This window comes from Macrotis lagotis, chromosome X, assembly GCF_037893015.1.
Source record: "Macrotis lagotis isolate mMagLag1 chromosome X, bilby.v1.9.chrom.fasta, whole genome shotgun sequence".
Lineage (NCBI taxonomy): Eukaryota > Metazoa > Chordata > Mammalia > Peramelemorphia > Peramelidae > Macrotis > Macrotis lagotis.
The window spans coordinates 482579355-482605806 of NC_133666.1; the positions used below are offsets into that span (position 1 = coordinate 482579355).

Below are 26452 nucleotides of genomic sequence, written 5' to 3' on the forward strand. Positions count from 1 at the left end.
TCTGGAAAATAAATCCAGGAGATATAATTTTTAGACTTTAGAATTATTAGACTACCTCAAAGTCATGATCAAAAATGAGGTAAGACAACATCTTTCAAGACATCTTCAAGGAACACTGTCCTTTTATCCAAGAACAAGAGGGTAAAATAGTCACTGAAAGAATCAACAGATTACATCCTGAAAGGGAATTCCAAAATAAAAACATCAAAGAATATTCAAGCCAAATTCAAGAATTATTAGAACAAGGAGAAAATACTGCAGACAGTAAAAAGAAGACATCCAAATACTAAGGAGACAGAGTCAGGATTAGAGAGAATTTGGGAGATTCAATAGTAATCTAGGGCCTAGACTATGACATTCCAAAGGGCAACGGATTTTGGATTAGAAAGAATCAACTACCTTGCAAAATTGAGCATATTCTTTCAGGGGAAAAGATGGACAGTCAAGGAAAGAGTTTAATTTTAAACTTTCCTGATGGAAAAAAAAAACAGAACTGAACAGAAATTTGATCTTCAAATACAATACTCAAAGGATCCATAAAAAGGTTAAACAGGAAAGGGGGAAAATTATAAAATAAGATGAATCTGTTTATATCCCAAAACAGGAAATTGATACTTATAAAGTTTGAGAACTGTATCTCTTTTGGAAGGAGTATACTTAGAAAGAGAATATGGGCATAAGTTGATTTTGATGTGATCATATTAAAAATAACTAAGGCTAAAAAAAAGGATTGTACTAGGAAAAGAGGAAAGGGAGAGGCACATAAATTACATCACATGAGGAGGCACAAAGAACTTATTGCAGTAGAGGAAAAGAAAGGAGAGGGGTAAGAATTGCCTGAATGTTATTCTAATCCTATTTGGCTTAAAGAGAGAATAACATATATACTAAATGGGATTTAGAAATCTATTTTATTTTACAGGGAATTAGAAAGAGAAAGGAGGATAAAACACTATGATCAGGTAGGATTAGGAAAACACTCAATATAATTAAACATATCACTAGCAAAACCAACAGAAATCATATGATTATTTCAATAAATGCTAACAAAAAAGCTTTTGATAAAATACAACATCCATTCCCATTCAAAACACTAGAAAATTTAGGAATAAATGGAGCTTTCCTTAAAACAATAAATAGTATCTATCTAAAAGCATCAACAAATATTAGCTGTAATAGAATAAACTCATAGCATTTCTAATAAGATCAGGGGTGAAACAAGGATGCCCATTATGACCATTACTATTGAATATAGTATTAGAAATGCAAGCAGTAGAAATAAGAGAAGAAAAAGAAATTGAAAGAATCAGATTTGGCCATGAGGAAGCAAAATTTTCACTCTGTGCAGATTATATTATGGTATACTTGGAGAACCCAAGAAAATCATCTAAAAAACTCCTTGAAACAATTAACAAATTCAGCAAAATAGCAGGATATAAAAGTAACCCAAATAAATCATCAGCATTCCCATATATGAAAAACAAAGTCCAACAGCAAGAGATGGAAAGAGAAATTCCATCTAAAGTAACTGCAACATTAAATAATTGGGATTTGACCTCCCAAGACAAACCCAGAAACTGTATGAACATAATTATAAAGCACTCCTCACCCAAGTAAAGTCAGATCTAAATAATTGGGAAAATGTCAAATGTTCATGGTTAGGTGACAAATGACAATTCTAAATTAAATTATTTTTATTCAGTGCCATACCAATCAAACTACCAAATAACTACTTTACTGAGCTAGAAAAAATAGTAAAAAAATTCATCTGTAGCAACAAAAGGGCAAGAATAACCAGGGAACTGAAGGAAAAAAAGATAAAGGAAGGTATCCTAACTCTACCATATCTAAAACTGTCATTTAAAGCAGCAGTCATCAAAACTGCCTGGTACTGGTTAAGAAATAGAGCAATGAATCAGTGGATTAGGATAGGTTCAAAAGAAGTTGCAGTAAATGACTACAGCAATCTACTATTTGATAAATCCAAAGACATCAGCTTCTGGAATAAGACCTTATTATCTGAAAAAAATTGGGGGGAAAATTGGAAAATAGTATGGCAAAAACTAAGCATACATCTCATACCTTAAACAGAAATAAGGTCAAAATAGGTACAGGATTTACACATAAAGAGCAATACTATAGATAAATTAATAGATCAAGAAACTATCAGCTCTTTGGCAAAGGCATAAATTTATGACCAAACAAGAGTTAGAGAACATTATAAACTGTAAAATGAATGATTTTAACTATACTAAATTAAAAAGAGTTTGTACTAATAAAATCATTGCTGCCAAAATTAGAAAGAAAGCAGAAAGCTAGGAGACAATCTTCATAACAAGGGTTCTGATAAAGGCCTCATTTCTAAAATATATAGAGAATTGCATCAGATTTATAATAAGGTCACAAACCATTCCCCTATTGATAAATGGTAAAAGGATACAAACAGACACTTTTCAAATGAAGAAATTAAAGATATATATATAGATATATATATATTCATATAAAAATACTCCAAATCATTGTTGATTAGAGAATTGCAAATTAAAACATCAATGAGGTATCATCTCACACCTATCAGATTGACCAAGATAAGAAAAAAGGGAAAATGATCAATGTTGGAGAGGTTATAGAAGGATTGGGACATTGATGTATTACTAGTGGAGTTGTGAACAGATCCAATGTTTCTGGAGAGCAATATGGAACTATTTCCAAGAGAAATAACACTGTTCACACCCTTTCACCCAGCAATTCCAATTCTAAGTCTATATCTGGAAGAAATTATAAAAAAAGGGAAAAGTCCTACATGTTCCAAAATATTCATAGCAGCTCTTTTGAAAGTGGTAAAGAATTGGAAATTGAGGAGATGTCCATCAATTGGGGAATGCCTAAGCAAGTTAAGTTGCATGAATACTATGGAATGCTAATGTTCTATAGAAACCATAAGTGATCAGACTCTAGAGAAGCATGGAATGACTTATGCTGAGAGATATGATGCTGAGAGAAGGGAGTAGAACCTTGATATGAACAGCCTTGATACAAGCAGCTCCTCTCAGCAGTCCAGAGAGTTAGTACAACTTTATTAGACTTGGCTATATTATCCTCATCCAGAGGAAGAAAAACAAAACAAAACATACAAAAAAACCAACTCTTCAGAATCTGATGAGCACTTTATAAAAATATCTCTTATGTATTTCTTTCCCTTAATCCTAATTCCTCATACCAAAAATTGCTAACCTGTAAACCTGTTTAACACAAATGTTGTAAGTACACTATTAACCTGACTGTTCAATACTGAAGGGGGTGGATGGGAAGGGAGGATGGAAGGAAATTTGGTATTTTAAAATATACATGTTCATATGGTTGAAAATAAATAAATAAATTTTTAAAAAAGAAAGGGAAAGGAGGGGAAAAGGGAAGGAGAGGTTGATAGAAAAGAGAAGGCAGGATAAAAGTAGAATGGAAAAAGGTCAGAAGTATATTGAGGGAGGTGGTGCTAAGAAGCATATAGGGTGCAAAGGAGAGAAAAGTAGGGGAAGGGTAAATAGGATGGAGGGCAATACAGAGTTAGTAATAATAACCATAAATGTGAATGGGATAAACTTTCCCATGAAAGCAGTTACAAGAGAGGATTAAAAAACAGAATCCTACAATATGTTGTTTATAAGAAACACATCTGAAACAGAGAGATAAACACAGAGTAAAGGCAGAAGATGGAGCAGAATATATCATGTTTCAGCTGAAGTTAAAAAAAAAGTTAGCACTCCTGATCTCAGACAAAACAAAAGCAAAAGGGTTAAGGAAGGAAAGTAGATATTTCTTAAAGGTACCATAGGCAATGAAGTAAAATAAATACTACACATATGTGTACTAAGTGGTATAGCAGTCAAATTCTTAGAGAAGTTAAATGACTTACAGGAAGATTGACAGGAAAACTATACTAGTGGGGACCTCATCTTCCTCGCTCAGAACTGGATAAATATAACCACAAAATAAACAAGAAGGAAGTGAATAGAATGTTAGAAAATTTAGATGCGATAAACCTGTGGAGATAATTGGATGGTAATAGAAATACATGGCACCTACACAAAATTCGACCATGTACTAGGATATAAAAACTGCACAATCAAATGCAGAAAGGCAGACCTATTAAACGCATCCTTTTCAAATCATGATGCAAGAAAGCTATAAAAGTAAGTTATAAAGGTCCAGGCAAAATAGATTGAAATAATGGGAAGAATAAATAAAAATTTTTTAAAAATGAGTGAATGAAACAACAAATATACAGAATCAATAATTTCATCCAAGACAATGACAATAATGAGGCAACATATAAAACTTGTGGAATTCAGCTTAAGCAGTCATTAGGGAAACTATATCTCAAAATTCTTATATTATTAAAACAAGAAAGAGAAGATCAATAAATTGAGCATATAATTAAAAAGCCATAAAAAGAACAAATTAAAAATCCCCAATTGAATACTAAATTAGAAAGTCTGAAAATCAAAGGACAAATTAATAAAATTGAAAATAAGAAAATTATTGGTCTAATAAACAAAATTGAGTAGATTTTACTTAAAAAAACAATAAAATAGATAAACATTTGGATCAGTTGATTAAAAAGAAGGAAAAACAAATTTTGAATATCAAAAATTAAATGGGTGAACTCACCACCAAGGGGGAGGAAATTAAAATAATAATACAACTATTTTGCTCAAATGTATACCAATAAATCTGATATCTCTAAGTGATATGGATGAATATCTAAAACAATATAAATTGACCAGATTAATGGAAGAGGAACTAGAACTAAATAATCCCATATCAGAATAAGAATTTGAACAGGTCATCAGTTAACTACCTAAGAAAAAATTTCCAGAGCCAGATGAATTCAAAAGTATCTAATTTCTCCCAATGAATAGTAATGCAAAATTTTTTTAAAAAATATTAACAAAGGTTACAGCAACTTAGCAGTATAATTTGGTAAGTGTACAATGGTGCCTCAGAGTTGTTTTAGACAGGTAAGATTTATATAGGAATGTAAGGATGGTTTAATATTAGGGAAACATCAACATAATTGACATATCAATAACAAAACTAACTGAAATCATATAGTATCTTAATAGATGTTGAAAAATCCTTTGATAAAGTACCCATTCCTACTAAAAACACTAAAGACTATAGGAATAAATGGAACATTCCTTAAAGTGATAAAAAGTATTTATCTAAAATTATCAATAAGCATTATATGTAATAGGATAATCTAGGAACAGTCCCAGCAAGATGAAGAGTGAAACAAGGATGCACATTATCATCACAATCATTCAGTATTGTGTTAGAAATGTTACCATTAGCAATAAGAAAAGAAAAAGGATTTGAAGAAATTAAAATAGACAATGGAAACAAAACTCACTCTTTGCTGAAGATATAATATTATACTTAGAAAATCATAGAAAAATAAACTAAAATTACTTGAAATAATCAATCAACAAAGTTGTAAGATATAAAATAAAACCATATAAATCTTCAGCATTTTTATATATTACCCAAAATGTACAATAGTAAGAGATAGAAAGAGAAATTCCATTTTAAGTAGCAATAGACAAGAAACAATACTTGGGGAGAGCTAGGTGGCACAGTTGATAGAACACTGGCCTTAGAGTCAGGAGTACCTGAGTTCAAATCCAGCCTTAGACACTTAATAATTACTGTGTGGCACTGAGCAAGTCACTTAACCCCACTATCTTGCAAAAAAAAAAAAACAAAAATAAAACAAAATAAAATATTTGGGAAAACTACCTCCCAAGACAAACCCCAAAACAATATGAACACAATTACAAAACATTTTTCACACAAATAAAGTCAGATCTAAATAATTGGAAAAATCTCAAAAGCTCATGAATAATTCCAGATAATATAATAAAAATGACAGTTCTACCTAAATTAATCTATTTATTCAAAGCCATACCAATCAAACTACCAAAAATCATTTTATAGAACTAGAAATAATAGTTTAAAATTGTCTGGAGGAAAAGAACTCAAGAATATCAAGAGAATTAATGGAAAAAAATGTAAAGCAAGGTTGTATAATTATACCAGATCTAAAACTATATTATATAACTGTCATCAACAGCTTTTGGTACTGACTAGGAAATAGAATGGTAGGCAAATGGAAGAGATCAGTCACTAAAGAAAAAGTAGCAAGTGAGTATAGTAATCTACTATTTGATAAGCCCAAAGATTCCAGTTTCTTGGAATATTTGACAAAATCTTCTACAAAAACTAAAAAAATGGCATGGCAGAATCTAGGTTCTGCCTATAATATTGAAGATGAGTGTAGGATTTAGACATAAAGGGCAATACCATAAGTCAATTAACAAAACAAGAAAATATTTTAACTGTCTAAACTAGGAAAAGGGGAAGAATTATGACTAAACAAGAGATAGAGACTATGACAAAATGCAAAATGGATAATATTGATTATTAAAAAGGTTTAGCACTAATAAAAACCAATGTAACCAAAGTAAGAAGAAATACAGAAAGCTGGAAAATCATTTTCATAGATAGTATTTCTGATAAAGGACTCATTTCTAAAATAAATAACCGAGTCAAATTGATTTTTAAAAAAAAGTCATTCCCTAATTGATAACTGATTAAAGGGTATAAACAGGCAATTTTCAGATGAAGTAATTAAAGTTATAACTATATGAAAAAAATATTCCAAAATCATTACTGATTAGAGAAATGTAAACTAAAACAACTCTGAGATAACACTGTGTACCTACCAAATTGGTTAATATAGTAAAAAAAAAAGGAAAATGATCAATGTTGGAGAGGCTGTGGGAAAGGTGGGAAACTAATGCATTCTTGGTGGAGTTATAAAGTGATTCAACCATTCTGGAGAACAATTTGGAACTATGCCCAAAGGGCTGTAAAACTGTGCATATCCTTTGATCCAGCAATACCATTATTAGGTCTGTATCTCAATGAGGTTATAAAAAAGGAAAAAGTGCACACATGAACAAAATAATTTATAGCAGTTCTTTTTGAAGTGGAAAAGAATTGTAAATTGAGGGTATGTCCATATATTCTGGAATGGCTAAAGAAGTTTTGATATCTAAATGTTATGGAATACTATTGTTCTCTAAAAAATCATGAGCAAATGGACTTCATAAAAACCTGGAAAGACTTATTTGACCTCATGCTGATTGAAGTGGGTAGAGCCAGGATTGCATACATTAACAGTGACAGTAGGGGCGGCTAGGTGGCATAGTGGATAAAGCACCAGCCCTGGAGTCAGGAGTACCTGGGTTCAAATCCGGTCTCAGACACTTAATAATTACCTAGCTGTGTGGCCTTAGGCAAGCCACTTAACCCCATTTGCCTTACAAAAATCTAAAAAAACAAACAAAAAAAAAACAGTGACAGTAACAGTAAATCATGATAAACATAGACTTGTGATGGAATATGCCATCCATATCCAGACAAAAAAAAAATTTCAAGACATAAAATAAGATTCAATCTCTGAAGAATATCTTTACAAGGTTTAATTTAAGAACCTCCTTTTTTGTTTTATTTATGATCTAAAGAAACAAGATTTTAATATAGATATGTGATGTTAGTGAAGAAGAAGAATATATGTATCACCCCAAATTAGAAATCTTATTTTTGGTTATTTAATATGTAAATAGAACATGTGAAGAATTTTTTGCAAACTACTCGAATCATATGAATTCAGGTATTGTAGTCTATATTTGTCTGTTTGAGCATAGCTAACAGGCAAGGTTCATACTATGCCAATTGGATTTCATCTTAAAATAAAGTCAATTGAAGCAGATCTCTAGTTGATATTGGTTACAGATTATAGTCAATATATGACAAATTTTGGTCCTCTTAAGTTGAATTCACCTGCTGATTATAGAAAATTGCTTTTTGAAGACCTACTAACAGATTTGGGTCTGACAAAAATCTCTGTTCGATGATGTCCATAACCCTCTGACGTTTGACATGGATAACTACAGGTGGAGTTCTTATGAGGAAAGTTTGGACATAGGATTTTCCTAACTGAATTTCCCGATATGGCATATACGATATCCCACCTGGCCTACTTAAAACCTGGCACATTGCAATTGCCACTCTATATGACCTCTGCCTGTAACAGACATCTAAATATATAAGAGAACATTTTCTTTTGTCCTTCTTTCTATCAAATTATTATAATCGTGTCAGATTATCAGTACTAAAAAAAATTATTAAATCAGGTTTAAGAATGGGAATCATCTGACCTATAATTCTCTAAATTCTAAGAACCAGTTAAGCAGTGTTTATCCTTGGCTATTGTTACTAGCTCAACTAGTTATATTAAAAGAAGGATGACCTGTGTACTATTTTAAAATTTGTCTTAAAAGGAGATCCAAATTTCAACAAGGGGGATTTTTGTTCATTTTAAATATGGTTAAAGTTAAAAAGAGAAAAATGTTTTATTGTAAATCACTTCTTGGATGTGTGTTATTCTGAAATGATCACACTAGATAGATAGATAGATAGATAGATAGATAGATAGATAGATAGATAGATAGATATGAATTCGTACTATCCCTAAGCCTTTGGTTACAGCTCAAATTCATTTGGCAACTTTTAGTGAATTCATTTTGAATGGAAATCATATTCTAGCAATTAGGTCATTTGTGGAGTATAACTGAGTTTTAAATATAAGCATATATATTTATATATATATGTGTGTGTGTGTGTGTGTGTGTGTGTGTGTTATATATATAAACATATATATGCATATACTCAAAACATATACACATGTATGTGTATATATATATATATATATATATATATATATATATATATATATATATATATATTCCAAGCATAAAGAATTGAATTTTCTGTTTATATTGAGATGACATTTGACTAATCAAAGTTATGGATCCCTGGTCTGGAAGATTCTAAAATTCTTTTATCTAATAATAGAAATATAAGTTTTTTGACCTAATTTTTCTCAAGGAAAAATTTGTGTTAAGATTTCCTTTTACCAGGTGCCAATACCTCTCCAACTAATGTGAGTTGGAGGAAATGTCTCTCTAAGATCAAACCTAGATTGGACATGTTAAATATACTAATTCAATTATCAAACAGCCCCAATCTTGAGATCATGGAGAATAATTTTTTCTATATATTTCCCTGCATTGCTATATTTCCCAGGTCTCTTTTCTTGGGACTCCTGACTTTTTGTCTTTACTGGCCCTTTTACTTGTCTCACTCCTACTTATTTTTCTTGCTTATATATGTTCTGTTTGCTTATTTTGTGATTTTTGTTTCCTCCAGGTTACAAATGTTCCATCTCAATCCAGTGACACAAATAAATATCTTTCCATACCTTAACCTGGGTATCAGGGCCCCTTAGATTCTGCCTTGGGCAATTCTTGGCTGCATCTTAATCATCCCTCAAATGGGATCTGCTAGGCATGGATAGCACTGTATGCTCTTTTATGCTGGAAGTAGCTTTGGAAAAAGGGACTTTCATCCCAACTCTCAAATGAATTTGGTCCTAAAATATTTGAGTGGAAAATGTAGTAATGGAAATGTGAACAGAGAAATATGTTCTGTATTTAATCTGTTCCCTCTGCACTGGTCATAATTCTTACTTTTAACATTGACCTCTAAGCCATTGCTCAAGGTCATTGTCAAATGTACCCCTTCCCTCATCCCATTGCCCAAACTATGAAGATGAGGTCAATGAACATTTAGTAATGTACTTTGCCCTCCCTGGGAAGGACTCATAAATCCTCACCCCAAAGCACAAAATAAATTCCTATCAACCAAACAATTGATTCCTGCTCTAGCCTGAAAGGATTAAATCTTTTATTTACTGAACTTCCTCTAATTATCTCACCTCTGCTGTCTGAGCTACTACCTTCCCAACTACTTATACCTAATCTTCCTGTCTTTTTAAAAGCTGACCTCTTCCTTTGTCTGCTCTTGGGGAGCTTGATTCCAAAGTAAGCTTCTCATCCTCCTTCTTTACTTCATTTCTCTCATGGTGACGGATATCAGCTATTGGTGCCATCTATGCATAAGATGATACTGGTAGCCATACTGCTGCTAATCTCTCTCACCCTTAGCTTCTGCAAATCACAGCAACACTTAAAACTTTTATCCCTAAAAATAAGAGAAGGAAAAAAAAAGAAAAACTGGATTCTGAATGATGTAGACAAAACATACTATTTTCACTTTTTAAAGCATGTTTTATGGCTTTTTTCTTTCTCAAAAATTTTCCCCTTTAGTACTGACTCTCTTTTTTACAATATAACTTGTATGGAAATATGCTTTTTTTTATTTTTAATTTTTTTTATTTTAATTTCATTTTTTACCCATTACATGGAAAAGAGTCTTCAACATTCATCATTCTGCAAGATTTTGAGGTCCACATTTTTCTAACACCCTCTCTTCCCTTGCCCCTTCCCACAAAAGTGAGTAAGCTGATTTAACATATTAGATTTAACATATTTCCATCTTAGGTGGAATCAAAATGATGGTGTGAAACCAGGAAACTCCAGTAGTTTTCCCAAAACAACTTTAAAAAAAAGCTTCTAAACAGACCCTAAAGTGATAAAACCGACAAAAATAGAAAGTGAAACAACTGTTCCACTCAAGATATCTTAGAGGAATGAAAAAGTAGAAGACAATGTAAAATATCTCATTGAAAAAATAACTGACTTGGAAAATATTTTCAATGAAGACAATTTTAAAATTATTGGACTACCTGAAAGCTTGATCAAGAAAAGGGATTGGATGAGATCTTTCAAGAAACTATCAAGGAAAACTGTCCTAATATTTTAGAACCAGAGAATGAAATAGAAATTGAAAGAATAAACCTTTGTAAGAAAACTAAAATGACAACTTCCAGGAATACTATAGTCAAATACCAGAGTTCCCAGGACAAAAAGAAAATAATGCAGAGTTGGAAAGAAAGACTTCAAGTATTAAGAGAGCCACAGTCAGTACAGTACAAGATTTATCAACTTCTACATTAAAGGATCAGAGGACTTGGGATATTCCAGAGAGCAAAGGCCCTAGGATTACAGCAAGGAATTCCCTCACTCAGCAAAGCTGAGTTTAATCCTTCAGGGAAAAAAAAAATGAATGTTCAATGAAATATAGAATTTTCAAGAGGATGAAAAGAACTACATAGGAAATGTGACTTTTAATACATATGATTCAAAATAAATATAAAGTGGTAAAAAGGAAAAGAAAAATCACAAGGGACTTAATAATGCTAAGTTGTTTATATTAATACATGGTAAGATGATACTGGTAGCATAAGAATTTTCATAAGAATGGAAATTAGAGTATATATCAACAGAGGGCACAGGTGTGAATTGCATATAAGGGTATGATATCTTAATATTAAATGGTGAAAGAGGAATGTACTGGGAGAAAGAAAAGGGAGGGGTAGAATTGAGGAAACATTTAACATGAAAAAGACAAGAAAACATATTTACAGTAGAGGGGGAAAGGGAGGAGGTCGATCAAAGAGGGAATTACACTCACTCAATTGGTATAGAAATTTATCTTACCCTACAGGAAAGAAGGTGGGGAAAGAGAAAGAGGGAGAGGGTGGGAGTGATAGAAGAAAAGGCAGATTGAAGATGGATGTATGCAGAAGCAAAACACTTCTGAGGAGGGACAAGGTGAAAGCAGAGACAATAGACTAAATGGAAAATAGAAAATAGAATGGAGGGAAATAGGTTTAGCAATACTAACTATGAAATAAAAAAGCAAATTTCTCTGATAAAGGTTTCATCTCTCAAATATATAGGGAACTGACTAAAATTTATAAAAATAAGAGCAATTCCCCAATTGATAAATGACCAAATGATATGATCTTTTTATATATAAGAAAAATTTTAAAGTAGAGGCAGGGAAGAAGATAGAAGTGATTTACTTTGTCTTTTTCTTTCTTTTTTTTAATTTATTATTTTATTTATTTAAGGCAATGGGGTTAAATGATTTGCCCAAAGTCACATAGCTAGGCAATTATTGTGTCTGAGATCAGATTTGAACTCAGGTCCCCCTGACTCCAGGGCTGGTGCTCTATCCACTGTGCCACCTAGCTGCCCCAGTGATTTACTTTGAATGTCAAACAGCATTCTAGAGGTGATAAATAGTTCATGAAGTTTATTTATTGGGGAGTCTAGGCCACATGATTTGCACTGTACTTTAGGAAAATTATTTTGACAAACTTCTTTTAAAGAGACCAACCAATTGGTTCATGCGGTAACTCAAAAATGAAGCAATGAAAGCTTTTAACAGTAGTAGAACTATCAGAGGAGAAAAAGAATTTTATATGAGATGTGAAAATGAGCAAATTGATAAGTCTTTGAAACAGATTAGATGGAGTTGTGGGGGGGGGGGAGATGAGAGCTAGTAATACTTCAAGGATGATACTTAGGTTACCAGCCTGAAGACCTGGGAGAATGATGACAATTATAAAGAAGTTTGGAAAAGGGAAGGTTTTGAAAGGAAGGACAAAATAAAATATATGTGAAAACCTATGGCTTCTGAGCATGACCTAAATAAAGATCCAACAAAACAGACTAAGAAGTAGTGGTCATATAAGTAGGTGATGATACTTGGTAATAAGAGGTGATGCCATGGCAAGCAAGTGAATTGAATTTGAATGAGAGGGTTGTTGTGCTAAGTCACCAGACTCACTTTCTCCTCTGGAGCCATTTGGGTTCAGTGGCCAGATATGAATCAGGATGACTGGAGATGACTCTGGATGGCAGTCAATCAAAGTTAAGTGATTTGCCCAAAGTCACCCAGCTAGTCAAATATCTGAGTTCAGATTTGAACTCAAGTCTTCCTGACTGCAGGACTGGTGCTCTATCCACTATACCACTTAGCTGCCCTAAAAGGAGGTAGAAAATCACAACAGAGAAGATTCCCCAAAACTTAGAGGAAAGAAAGTATCAAGTAGAGGGTGATCAATAATGTCAAAGACTTCAGAAAGGTCAGAAAGGATGAAGATTGAAAAAAAGTTTATCAGATTTGTCAATTAAAAATTCATTGGGAACTTTGGAAAGCACAATTTCATTACGAAGAGCATAAGAGTAAAGAAAGGGGAGGCATCTGATGTAGAAAGCCTTCTCCAAGAGTATAATCATAAAAGGCAAAAAAGATATAGAATCATAGTGGGAACGGGTGAGTCAAATGAGGGTTTTCTGAAAATGCTAAAGCTATGAGCATGTTTGTAGGTAGTTGTAAAGCAATCACTAGTGAGGGAAAAACACCTGAAAGTGAGGAAGATAAAGGAAGTAAGAATTGTTGAAGTGGATCATACAAAATGGTTAGTTTGGGAAGAAATATGAGAGAGGGAAAAGGGTAAATTAATAGGACATAACTTTTATAAATATTAAAAATCTATGATATTGTTTTCATATTTTGCATTTGAGGAAGCTGAAGGAAATAAAGGTTAAGTGACTTGCCTGGCAAGTAAATATCAGAAGCAGTATTTGAATTCATGTCTTTCTGAATTCTATCTCAATGCATTTTTCCATCGTGTCACTTTACTGACTCTAGGGATGGAAAGAGATAAGATTTTCAAGCAATAGATATAGAAATGGAGAACGGGATGTGGTTATGGGGGGGCAAAAATTTACACAACATACATTGCAAAAGGAAAAGGCAATGATATAAATAATTAAAGCTGGCAATTTTATTTCAGTAGTTAAGAAGTAATTAACAGTCATACCTGCAAAATCATTTATTTTTAATGTGGAAATTAATTTAACTCTATGTAGTTTCATAGAAAGCAATGTACTCTGAAGAATTTAGGGTAGATTTCTAAATAATAATCTTATAATTAGAAGATACAAGGTCATATTCAGTCATATCTTCACACTGTCACATTTTAAACATTCTTTCTATTCTATTAAGCCACTTTAATATGTAACAAATAGAAATTTATCATCATCAAGTAGAACTTCAATGAACTTTTACAAACCAAAAATCTGAGTAAACAGTATTTTCCAATTCCTTTAGAGAAATTTCAACAAATAAGATCAATTAGATGCCAACAAAAAAATCTTATTTCTACATTAAACTTTCTCTCTAATTAGATAATATTTATTATTAAGCCAAATTCTAGATAACCCGTGTCTAGAAATTTAGGGGAAAAAATGATAGTTATTTAAAAATATTGATTTCCTTTGTAATCTTTTGTATTTTATTTTAAATATTTAAAAATATCATTCTGAGAAAAGGTCCAAATTAGATAATATCTAATGGATCCATGATATATTTGTGTGTTTATGCGAATATATATGTACACATATGTACATATGTATACATACTTAAAATAAGATTTTTTAACATTTAATTTAAAATTATTCTTAAATTCTATCTTTTGACCAAATCCAGCCTTTCCTTCCCTCAGTTATATTTACTATATTTATTCCAGCTATGATTTTCATATGAATTTGTGCTATACACTCAGAAAAGCACCTGTAAGATCCTCATGGAGCTTAAGGTACAAGTTACAAGATACAAGAGATAAAAAATAAAGGAGGCAACACTATGAATTTTGTACCTTGTTTGAAAAGCCCATTAGGAATCATACAACTATTCTCTTTTTCTGATCATGAATGAAAAATAAAGCAATCTCCTTTCACCACAAGAATATCCACCTGCATGCAATTTAGTTTGTTAGCTCAGCCTCTGGGCCAAAATGAGATAGGTTAATAAGCTTGCTGTTAGCATTAAGATCAAGAAGTAGTATGAGACTTTCTGGGAAATATGAAGTAGTATTTGTAGACTTTCTAGCTAAAATTTCCTGCTCAACAAAGACTTGCTGGTGCTGCTACTTGAAAAGCACTAGGGAAGCACCATGTGGACTTGCCAATTTAGCTTTGTTATTAATTTATTAAGTATTTAATGAGAACCTTTTATTATGTACAAAGTCTTGTGTTTCAGGATGTTGAAGATACCAAGATGGCTAAGATGGTCCCCACTCACACGAAGTTTTCAGGCTAATCATTCCCGACTTAAGTAATCTAAGGTAAGGTAATAAGATATGCTATTGCTATACATAACTATTTTTATGGTGTTGAATAAGATGCAAAATGGGCATGAAATAGTCCAAAGGAGTTTTAACCTCATTCAAAAGCAACCTCTTCTGTCAGCAGTCACCAGTCTGAATAATAATCAATGCTCTTAGCAGGAACAGAAGGGAATAAATTGCTTCCATTATGTAGTATAAAAGGGAAAGGAATAAAAAGTTCTCTAATTTATCAATACTGGGGTACCAGAACTAGAAGATATGAGATATTATAATAGAAGGTATTAAATAAATAAAATTCAAAACGCTTCACAAACCTTTTCATTTGGCATTCACTACAACTCTGAAAGACAAGTTAAAGGTATTGCCATCCCTATTTTACAGATGAGAAAATTAAGAATAAAAAAATTCCTATGACTTTGTCAGAGGCAAAAACGTGGAAAATACTAGTTAAGATTCAAATTTAATACTCACTTGAATATAGTTACATTGTTCTTTCCACTACATCAAACTTCCACAGATTTAAAGGGAACATATTGCCATTTTGTGTGTGATTCATTCACATAGTGAAAGCCAGATTACGTAGATTTTAGATTAATCAAAAATACTAAATGGAGCAATGTGGTACTGGAAAGTTCATTGCAACTTTATAACAAGTTTCTATTCACAGTCCCAGGTTCCTATTAGAAAGGCCATTGTTCATATGGTTGTTAATAAATATATCTACATAGTAACACTGTTGAATTACTTCACAAAGTTTCCATTATTACGTGTTCCATGTGACCAAGTATACTGAAAATTCAAAGCATTTTATGATGCCCTGAAGACTATTGAAGCCAAAGACCTACAGTGTTTCTTAATTAGTTAGCACTGATGGAGCCATATTGATTAGTGATAGGGACATGAGCCTAGAAAGAGGGACTGAACACTTTCATAGTGTTCTTAATAGACCATCATCAATCAACACTAAAGTTACTGATCATTTACCTCAGATTGAAGTCAGTTCCCCACCATTTGATAATTCCAACTGCAGAACTAGCTTTGAATGTCACTGGGTTCCCTTCATCTGGCAAAGCACTTGGTGCTGATTCTATTACAGCTGAGATTTACAATATAGTGGGTATATTTCTCATACAAAATATAACTGAAATTTTTCAAGTTATATGACAGAAGGAGGTTATATCCCAGGAGCTGAGGTATCTCTCTGTTGTCCTTATCTATAAAGATAAAGGAAATAGATTGTCCTGTGACAATCACAGTGGTGATTCTCTCTTAATCATTATTAGTAATAGTCTTGCCAGAATCCTCCTTAACAGACTAATCCTTCACCTGAAAGTTAGTCATCTACTTGAGAGCCAGTGTGACTTCAGAAAGGGACAAGGAACAGCTGATCTTGTAATTGCTACTAACAATTCCAGAAAAAATGCCAGGAGCAAAATAGAAGTAGATATATATATATATATATATATATATATATATATATATATACATATATATATATATAAAATCTTCAGATCTGACTAAGGTCTTTGATATTGTCATTCATGAGGTCTTATGAAAAATTATATCAAAATTATCCAGAGAAGTTCATCAGTATTGTAGTTGATTTCATGATGGTGTGCTTGCCTGAGTTTTGGATAATGAGCAATGCTCTCTCAATTTCAGTCACTAGTACAGAAAAACAAGGTTGTGTACTTGTTCCCATGCTTTTCAGGATAATGTTTTCAGCCATGTTTTCTATTGCCTTCAATAAGGATGAATATGGTATCAAGGTTAGCTACTGCCCTGAAAGTAAATAATTCAACTTGAAAAGGCCACAAGACAAGACAAAATTGGAGAGAGTATTAGTGCATGATTTTTTTTAATTTTTATTTTTCCAACTACATGCCATGAAAACCTTTCAGCATTCATTCACCTGCATATGCATGTTACACATTTTTTCACCACCCTCCTTTCTCACACACACACACACACATACACACACACACACACCCCAAGCAGTCAAGATGTTGTTCAGCAAAAGTTTTACAAGTATACTCATGTTCAACATGCAGACATATCAGTAATTTTGTGTATAGGGACCAAGGGAAAGAAAACTATACAGTAGAGAGGAAAAAGAGAAGTTATTTTAAAAGTGAACATAGTATCCCTTCAGTATGTAGTGTTTTTATCAACTCCATTATCCATACCATCAGTATGTGGTGTTTTGTTGTTGTTGTTGTTGTTGCTGTTGCTGTTGCTTTTGCTGTTGCTGTTCTCTACCTCTGGATGTGTATGGCATTGTTTATAACAGGTCTACCAGAGTTGTCCTAGATTTCTGAACTACTGAGAGAAGCTGCATCCATCATAGTTTATCAATTCACAATGTTGCTATTAATATGTACAGTGTTCTCTTGGTTCTGCTCCCTTCACTCATCATCAGATTGTTTAAATCTTTCCATGCTTTCTGTAAAGTCCTACCATTCATGGATTCTTATAGAATAATAGTACTCCATAACATTATTATACCATAACTTGTTCAGTCAATTCCTAATTGATGGGCATCCCCTCAATTTCCAGTTCTTTGCTACTACAAGAAAAAGAACTGCTAAATATATTTTTGAAAATGTGGGACTTTTCCCATATTATATCAAAAGGACTAGTATTGGTATTGCTGGATCAAAGGGTATGATCAGTTTTATTGCTCTTTGGACAAAGTTCCATATTACTCTCCAGAATGGTTGCATTAGTTCACAAGTCCACCAACATTGCATCAATATATCAATCTTACCATATGCTCTGCAACACTGATCATTTTCTCATTTTGTCATCTTAGTCACTCTGATAGGTGTGAGGCAGTATAATTATGTATATACCCTCATAAGTATGCTTTCTCCCTTACTCTATATGAAATACTGTTATCATATAGTTTTTTCATGACTCATTTATATCCATATCCTCTGAGATGATCCTTTCAATTACATTAACCCTTTAACTATCCTAGGAGAAATACAAATCTCAAGTTACAAGTCTTGTCTTCCCTTGTAGGGATAGATACAATTTAATGTTCTTGACTATCATTTTTTCCCTTTTCTGTTTACCTTTAAATGCATTGCTTGACTCCTGTATTTGAAGATCAAATTTTCTGATCAGTTTGGGTCTATTTATCAGAAATTTTTTGGAAGTCCTCTACTTCATGAAAATCCATCTTTTCCCCAAAAGAATATGCTGAATTTTTCAGGATAATTGATTCTCAATGATTCTCAATTGTAATACAAGGTCCTTTGCCCTCTGAAATATTATGTTCCAGGCTTTCTGATCCTTTAATCTTGAAGTTGATAAGTCCTGTGTAATTCTGATTGTGTTTAAAATTGTATTTAAAATGCTTCTTTTAGACTGTTTGCAGTTTTCTCCTTTAGTTGAGAGTTCTGGAATTTGGCTCTGATAGACTTTGAAGTTTTTATTCTGGGGTCTCTTTCTGGAAGTGTTCTTTGTATTCTTTCAAAAACTATTTTGTATTCTTGATCTAATATATTAGACATTTTTCCATGATAATGTACTGAAAGATATTTTCTAGGTCCTTTTTTTGGATCTAGACTTTTAGATAGACCTGGATCTATTTTCCAGATTGTACTTTACATCTTCTTCAACTTTTTCAACCTTTTGTTGTTATTTGATGGAATTTTGGTGCCTCATAGATTCATTAGTTTCTATTTTTCCACTGCCAGTTTTAGGGTTCTATTTTCTTCCATTAGCTTTTGTGTTTCCTTTTCCAATTGATTAACTTTACTTTTTGATGAGACTAGCAAGGAAGGTTCCAAAGCCAGACAAAATCTGAGCTCTGAGAACACTGGGGCAAGACAGTGGACAGGACAGGGTTGGAAACAAACCACTTCACAGCCAGAGTCTAGACATAAGGGAGGAAATAAAACTCTGCATAGACAACACTTTAGCAAGTGATAGCCAGAGACCAGACCCCAAGTCCAACACAAAGAACCTGGGACTATACTCTCTGTACCACAGGAGTGGAGTTCAACTATCAAAATGAGCAAAAAACAAAGAGCACTAACCATAAAAAGCTACTATTCAGATAGAGATGATAAGAATGCCATCTCAGAAGAAGAAAACAGTGACAAATGACCTACATGGAAGTTCTCAAAGGAGGCTATGAATTGGACTCAAATCCAAAACCTCATGGAAGAACTTTAAAAAGATTTTAAAAACCAAAGAAAAGAAGAAGAAAGATGGGAAAAAGTCCAATGACCAACTGCAAAAGGAATACAATTCATCAAAAGTTAAATTTAACCAACTGGAAAATGTAAACAACTCATTTAAAAGTAAAATTAATCAACTGGAAAAGGAAATATAAAAGCAAACAACTTATAGTTTCATGGACTTAGATTTAAAATTTAAATTTAAAACAACATTTTAAAAAATCAAATAATTTTTGATTGTTGCTTCCTAAATCCTCCAAATGAACTTCCTACTTAATGGAATTCTTTAGTTAATCTCTTTATAGACAAAGACTAGGTGTTAACTTTGAGGTGGTGTTACATAGGAAAATCCCATTTTAGTTATAGGTTTAGTAAATTAATCCAAGATCCTTTATATCTTTTAGTTCCTATAATTCTTTGCAGTATTACATAAATTTATACCTGTTTTTCCATCTTAGAATTGCTAAGGTATATTCAGGGAAGAAAGTTCATGTGATGAGAGGGATGCTAAGCCCTTTTCAAGTCTGTTTTCTACCTTTGGTATCCACTTTATCCACCTGTGGCACCAAGGGGTTATAACTTGAACAGCAGCCACACTCTATGAAAACCATTTCATCAAAAAGGGCTAACCAGATTGAAGTTAATTGAGGGGTCTCAGATGTATAGGCAAATTAGGGAACTTCTATCCCAAGCATGTGAAGACATCCTCCTGGTGAAATGAGCGTATGAGAACAATTTGTTACAATGGGTGTAAAGACAGTTGAAGCAGAAGAGAACTTAGTGTTTGGTTAGACATAGAAGCCACCAAGATCATTCACTGCATCATGAGACATCATCAGACATCTTGACTTGGAACTGTGATGACTCTGACATAAAGAGTGAAACTGATGACTTCATGTACCTCTGCCTCCCTTTAATCCAATTTTCTCATAAATCAAAAGATATCACTAATACCGTTTTATCATTTTTACCTATATCAAAGTCCTATATCTTTTTTTATATTTTTTTATATTTTTACCTATATCAAAGTGTATTGAACAAGTGACAAAGCAACAGGTGTGGATAATGAGGAACTTTAGTCACAACCATGCACACAGACAGCCAGGTCATAGGATTGTTTCCTCACTGGAAGCACCAGTGAGATTCCACGGTTCCCTGGGTTTCTGAGCAGCCTTTTAAGAATTGCAAAACTTACCACCTCACATCTCTCAGACTTGCCAACATGACCAGAAAAGGCAATGATCAATGTTGGAAGGGATGTGGGAAATCTGGGATACTAATACATTGTTGGGGGAGCTGTGAGCTCATCCAGCCTTTCTGGAGAGCAATTTGGAATTATACCCAAAGGGCAATAAAAATGTGAATATTCTTTGATTTAGAAATACTGGGACTATACCCTGAAGAGATCATGAAAAAGGATAAAAACCATCACTTGTTCAAAAATTTTAATAGCATTCATAATATCCACTCTAACCTAAAATTCACATTCAACAAAAGTTGTAGCCCCAAGACAAAATGACTGCCAGAAGAATTAATGTCAAGAGATTAGAGTTCTTCTCTAAGTAGGAACAGTTTATTGCTAACTAGGAGGAAAAGTTGATCCAACACAAAGTTGACAACAGTGGAGCAAATAAGGAGTGAGCCAATTTCAAAGATTTGGTGTACAACACTGCATTTACTAATCTGAGTCAAAACGCTCACAAACATCAAGATTGGTTTGACAATGGCAAAATTCAGAAGCTGCTACATGAATAATGAGAAATCCACAAAGAGAAATGAAAGAATAATTCACCTATCTCTAAGAAGGAAGCATTTAGTTAAAAAGTAAAGTTCTAGTGAAGCTTAGAGAGGGGCAAGATTCTTACTTCAGTAGAAAGGGAGATAAAATTCAGTTTTACTCTAATAGTAGCAATCTCAAACACTTTTATGATGTCCTGAAGACTATTCATGGGTCAAAGACCCAATGTGCATTTCAATTATTAAGTGCTGATGGAGTCACATTGATCAGTGCTAAGGACATGATCCTACAGAGACAGACTGTACACTTCTATAGTGTGCTCAACAGACTGCCATCAATAAATACTAAAGCCATTGACCATTTACCTCATGTTGAAGTCAATCCCTTCCTAGCTGTAGTACCAAGTATATAAGAGGTTTTGAATACCTTTGGCTCTTTTCATGTGGCAAAACACCTAATATCAATTCTATTCCAGCTGAGATTATCAAAATGGGAGATTTATTGCACATGAAAAAGAAGACTGAAAATTTTCAGTTTATTATGGAAAGAGGAGTTCAAGAATGCCTCTACTGTCCATCTCCAAAAAGATAAAGGGAATAGAATGTCCTATGAAAATTCTTTCCAAGTCAATAATTATTGCCAGAGTCCTCCTTAACAGGTTGATCATCTTGCAGGTGATCATCTAAGAACTATTGTGGCTTTAGAGAAGGCTGAGAAACTACAGCTCCAGGAGAAATGCCTGTTGTACAATAGAGGTCTGTACACAATGTTTGTAATCTGACCAAAGTCTTTAATACTGTCATTTATGAGGATTTACAGAAAATTATGTCAAAATTTGTTTGCACAGAAAAATTCATTAGTATTGTAAATCAATTTCACTATGGCATGCTTGCCCAGGGAATGATGCTCTCATGCTTTCCCAATCATCAATGAAGTGAAATAAGGCTGCATGTTTGCTACCATGCTTTTTTTTTTGATGAAGACACAAACTAGAGCACTTTACTTTAGACATTTCTAGGATAGGAGAGTCATTAGGAACTCCCAAGGGATATATCCAAGAGCTCCAGGGGAAAAAAATGAAAGAATATCCCCCAAGACATAGTCCATGGAAATCTACAGAGAAGGCATTGGTTGTCCCTGGAAATATACTGGAATATACTGGATGAGGGATCCCTAAACAATATTAAGGAAATATTGGCCCTTAGGAACATATTATCTGGGTTCATATTTGGGGTATAAGTGGTATTTAGGATGTTATTTGGTATTCTAGGAAATAACAGAGAATTAAGGGGTTCCTAAGAGGATATTTAGAGCAAGGATTTTGAGGAGATATGAATAGTTCCCAATGAGTTTTTTAGTGGAAATAAATCTCTGAAGGGATTTTCAGGAGATGAAAATAATCTAGAGAAAGATATAAGAATGATAAACAACTCACTGTGAAAAGATATTTTAGGGAAGATGGAATGATCCTATGTGGATATTTTTGGAATATAAAGACTTTCTTAGAATTTGGGGATCATGTGGGAATCCTTGAGGGGTTACTCTCTTGGAGATGAGTTCTTGAGGGGGGCACTTAAGAATGTAGAAGAGAAATTCAGGGTCCCCAGAGTATATTTCAGAAGATATTTCAGAACTACCAAGCTGTGTTTGGGAGAGATAAGTCTCTAGGGAAGTTATTTGAGAGTATTTGAGGGATTCCTAGTAATTTTAGGGGGAGATAAGAGGTTGGTGTTGATTTCCTGGAAGAATGCTGGGCTAAGATGAGGATATTTGGCAATATACTTGGGGGAGAGGTGACCTTAAGAGGAGAGATAGGAGCTAAGAAAATGTGTCCCACTGAGTAGAGGCCAGCCTTGGAGTAAGATTCTATTATACATATTGGTTGCATGACCTTAGGTACATCAATCTCTCATTGTTACACACAAAGAGTCTGGCAACATGGACAGAAAGTGTCCACAAAAGGAATCACCTACTCTGATGATATCACATGTCCTGATTGAACAAAAAAGAGAAGTTCTTCCAAGAGAGTGAGGGGAGGTCAACAGAAGGTTTCTTGTATATACACATAAGGAATGGAAGATTAGGGGATAAGGGGTCACTGGGACAGATATGTGAGAAGATGACATGTAAAGTCTGTAGATGCAGGGATACTATGGATTCAGTCACCAGGTTCTCCAGAACACATCAGAGCCCACATGTTCTTCACTTGTATAAAAAGTGAATGAATTGGACTCCTGGGTCATACTGTTTAAATACATGAGACACCTGGCACCACTGTTAACCAAAACTGGGTGGAGAGGGGTGGGGAGCTACATGATACTGTTGGATGACAGTCTATCTGTCAGTGACCAGGAATCAGACATGGAGCTCGTACACACACACACACACACACACACACACACACACACACACACAGACACCCAGGTGACTCTGCTCAAAGCAATTCATTATGGAGCTGTCTGGCTGTTCATCATCTAACAGCTCTTCACTCAGGCCTTCAACCAGAAGACCCACATATCATTGCTTCATTGTTCATCTGAAGTTAGGGAGCAGTTTCTCAGTCCTGATTTACTATCCACTATAGTTATCTAGAATCTCCAGGGGTCAAGCAGGTACTTGTGCAGCAACAGATGGCCGGCACCTTGCTCTAAAAGCCCTGGTGAAGGAGAACTACAAGAATAGAGTTGGCAGGAGCAAGGGAGCCCATAGCAGAAATGAGGGAGATGAGGGTATGGGTGATCTCTTCTTCCCATCAGGTCCTCCATCTAGTTGACTGATCATACCTCTTTTTAACTCAGGTCCATTCATCTCTCTGTCTATAGATCTGTCCTTCTCTCTGTGTCTTTACAGTTGTGATTCCCCCCCCCATTTTTTTCTCTTCCTTGGGGGTCCCTCTCATGCTTTTTATCATGTTGCTTTGAATCATGTTGTCTAATGACTTCAATAAAGAATAACATAGCTTCAAGGTCAGCCGCCACACTGATGGCAAATTGTGCAATTTGAAAAGGCTACAAGACAAAATCAAATTGGAGAAAGTATTAGTGCATGATTTTCTGTTTGCAGATAATTATACACTCAATGCAGCTTCTGAAGCTGAGCTGAAACAAAGAAAGGATCAATTCTCTGCTGTTTGTGCTAATTAAGGTCTAACAATTAACACCCAGAAACACACACCATTCATATGTGAAACTATCAGTTACAGAAAATGGAGAAGTTTAAATGTTATGGACAAGTTCACTTACCTTGGCAGTATATTTTCCAGTGTACACATTGATAATGAAGTTGAAACTTGCATTACCAGAGTTAACTTACTGTTTGAGAGACTCTGAAGCAATGGATGGAAGAGAAGAGATATTAAATTGACTGTCAAACTGAAAGTCTACAGATTCATTGTACTGATCTCATTGCTGTTTGTCTCTGAATCCTGGACCAAATACCAGCACCATGACAGGAAACTGAAACAGTTCAGTTTTCATTTTAGTTTAAAATATCTTAAGAAGATTCTGAAGATTACCTGTCAGGATAAAATACCTCACATTGAGGTTCTTTAACTACTAAGCAATCAAACTATATTGCAGAGAATACAGCTTTATTGGACTTGCCACATTGTTCGAATTTCAGTTATATGCTTGCCAAAAAGACTATTTTATGGAAATGCCATTCAAGGCAAGTGCTCACATAGTGATCAGGAAAAAATTGATACAAGGACAGTCTCAAAGTCTCTCTTAAGAGCTTTGGAATTAATTGTGTGAACTACCCAGCATGGTGTGTCTTCATCAAAGAAGGTGCTCTATGAGCAAAGAAGAATTTAAATAATTCAAAGGAACTGCAAAATGCATAAATTAATAGAATTCACATCAAAACAGTCATGTGGCCTATTTGTACCTAACCTGTGAAAAAGCATTCCAAGCTCATATTGATCTGATCAGTCACTGTAAGTCAACAATTACCTACAAATGTCATTTTCCTCCTCTTTTTGAATGAAAGTCAATAGCCAATTGCCACATCAATAGGAATAAAATATCACTGCTATTTGTCTTATCAGTCTTTCTAAACCAACTTCACTCACCACTTCAAACAAATTGTTATCCATGCTAATTTATATTTACATCAATTCTTCAAGAACTATGACTTGGTTGGTACAGGTATTCCCTCCATCAATGAAGATCTAACAGTACTTTGGTTCTCAAACTTTTGGCCTCAGGAACCCTTTGTAATATTAAATATTATTTATGACCTCCCCCCCAACAAAGAGGTTTTTTAATGTGGATTATATGTATCATTATTTAACATATGGGAAATTAAAACATCTTAGAATTATCATTGTTGGGAACTGTTGTATATGGGAGTATTGTGAATTGTCACCACCTGGTGCCTTTGAGCATCAGAACCTTATTTTGTCACATACCACCAGAGTGGGAGTAGATTAGAATGGAAAGGTATTTAAGCACTTTTATTCTGGTGAATGAACAGAGTAATTGGAGCACTTGGAGATCTTGATGGAATACTTATCTCCTTTGTAATCCTTGTCTCCTGCCCCTCTAACATTCACCTGGGGAAGGGATAAGGGAGTTCAGAACTGGGATTCTACATATCATGACCATAGTTTTGACTTAATGAACCACTACCCCATCCCAAAAGGGATTATGGGACCACACTTGGAATGCTACTTCCTTATCAAATGGTCTTCAAGTGAACTAATATTTGTGAAGTTCTTAAAACAATGTCCATCATAAACAAGGCATTTAAGAAATACTTCTTTCTACTAACCCCATTTTAAGGGTTTCTGTGATTGACAATTCATGTTATTTTGACAAAATTTTATTTAGTAGCTAATTGATGAGCCTCACTGAACTTTAATCTATCTTCACAAACTTCAATTTAGTACAATAGTAATAAAACTTGTCATGCTTTCTTCTGTGTGGTTATAAATGTTTTATTGATATGCTTGCTATCATTTCTATCACTTCTGGATAATTCTGCCCCATCCCAAATAGAAATCATTGCTTGTAAACAAAGTGTAGTCAATTTTTCTAGTTATTTTCAAGAAAGATCAATTCTTTTCTTTATATTTGTAGAATTCTGTATTAATATTGCCTTTTGGGAAAAGATTCAAAAGGAAAGGAAAAAGTCCCATCAACACTACCATGAAGCATGCATTTAGGTACCATTTTTACAATTAAGTACCCAAAATCTTATTTTAGATTTTCATATCTTTTGATAGTTCTTCAAAGCTAGGTGGCAGTGACTGAAGGACCTCGAGCACTAATCAATATTTTTTTCCAATGTCAATTTTGGAGCTTGAAATTATTGCTCTTTGAAAACTGAATATCATGAATTTTTGAAGAAATAGAAATCAACATTTACTAAGAAAAAACAAGTACAATAATGCAAAGCTCCTGTGAAATCTTGTTCTAACTACTTACTAAGAAAGTTTACAGTGATTCTAAGTGT

General features: G+C 33.6%; 1 long non-coding RNA gene across 1 annotated transcript in view; it reads right to left on the bottom strand.

The window, feature by feature from the left end:
• LOC141496907 (uncharacterized) overlaps positions 1-15701 on the bottom strand; it is a 31082-nt gene extending 15381 nt beyond the window's left edge. Inside the window, exons 1-2 of the long non-coding RNA XR_012471191.1 lie at positions 15542-15701; positions 9970-10167 (exon numbers count right to left, since the gene is read on the bottom strand). This is a non-coding gene — a long non-coding RNA (uncharacterized LOC141496907). The remainder of the gene's footprint in view (positions 1-9969; positions 10168-15541) is intronic.
• Positions 15702-26452: the final 10751 nt, after the last annotated feature.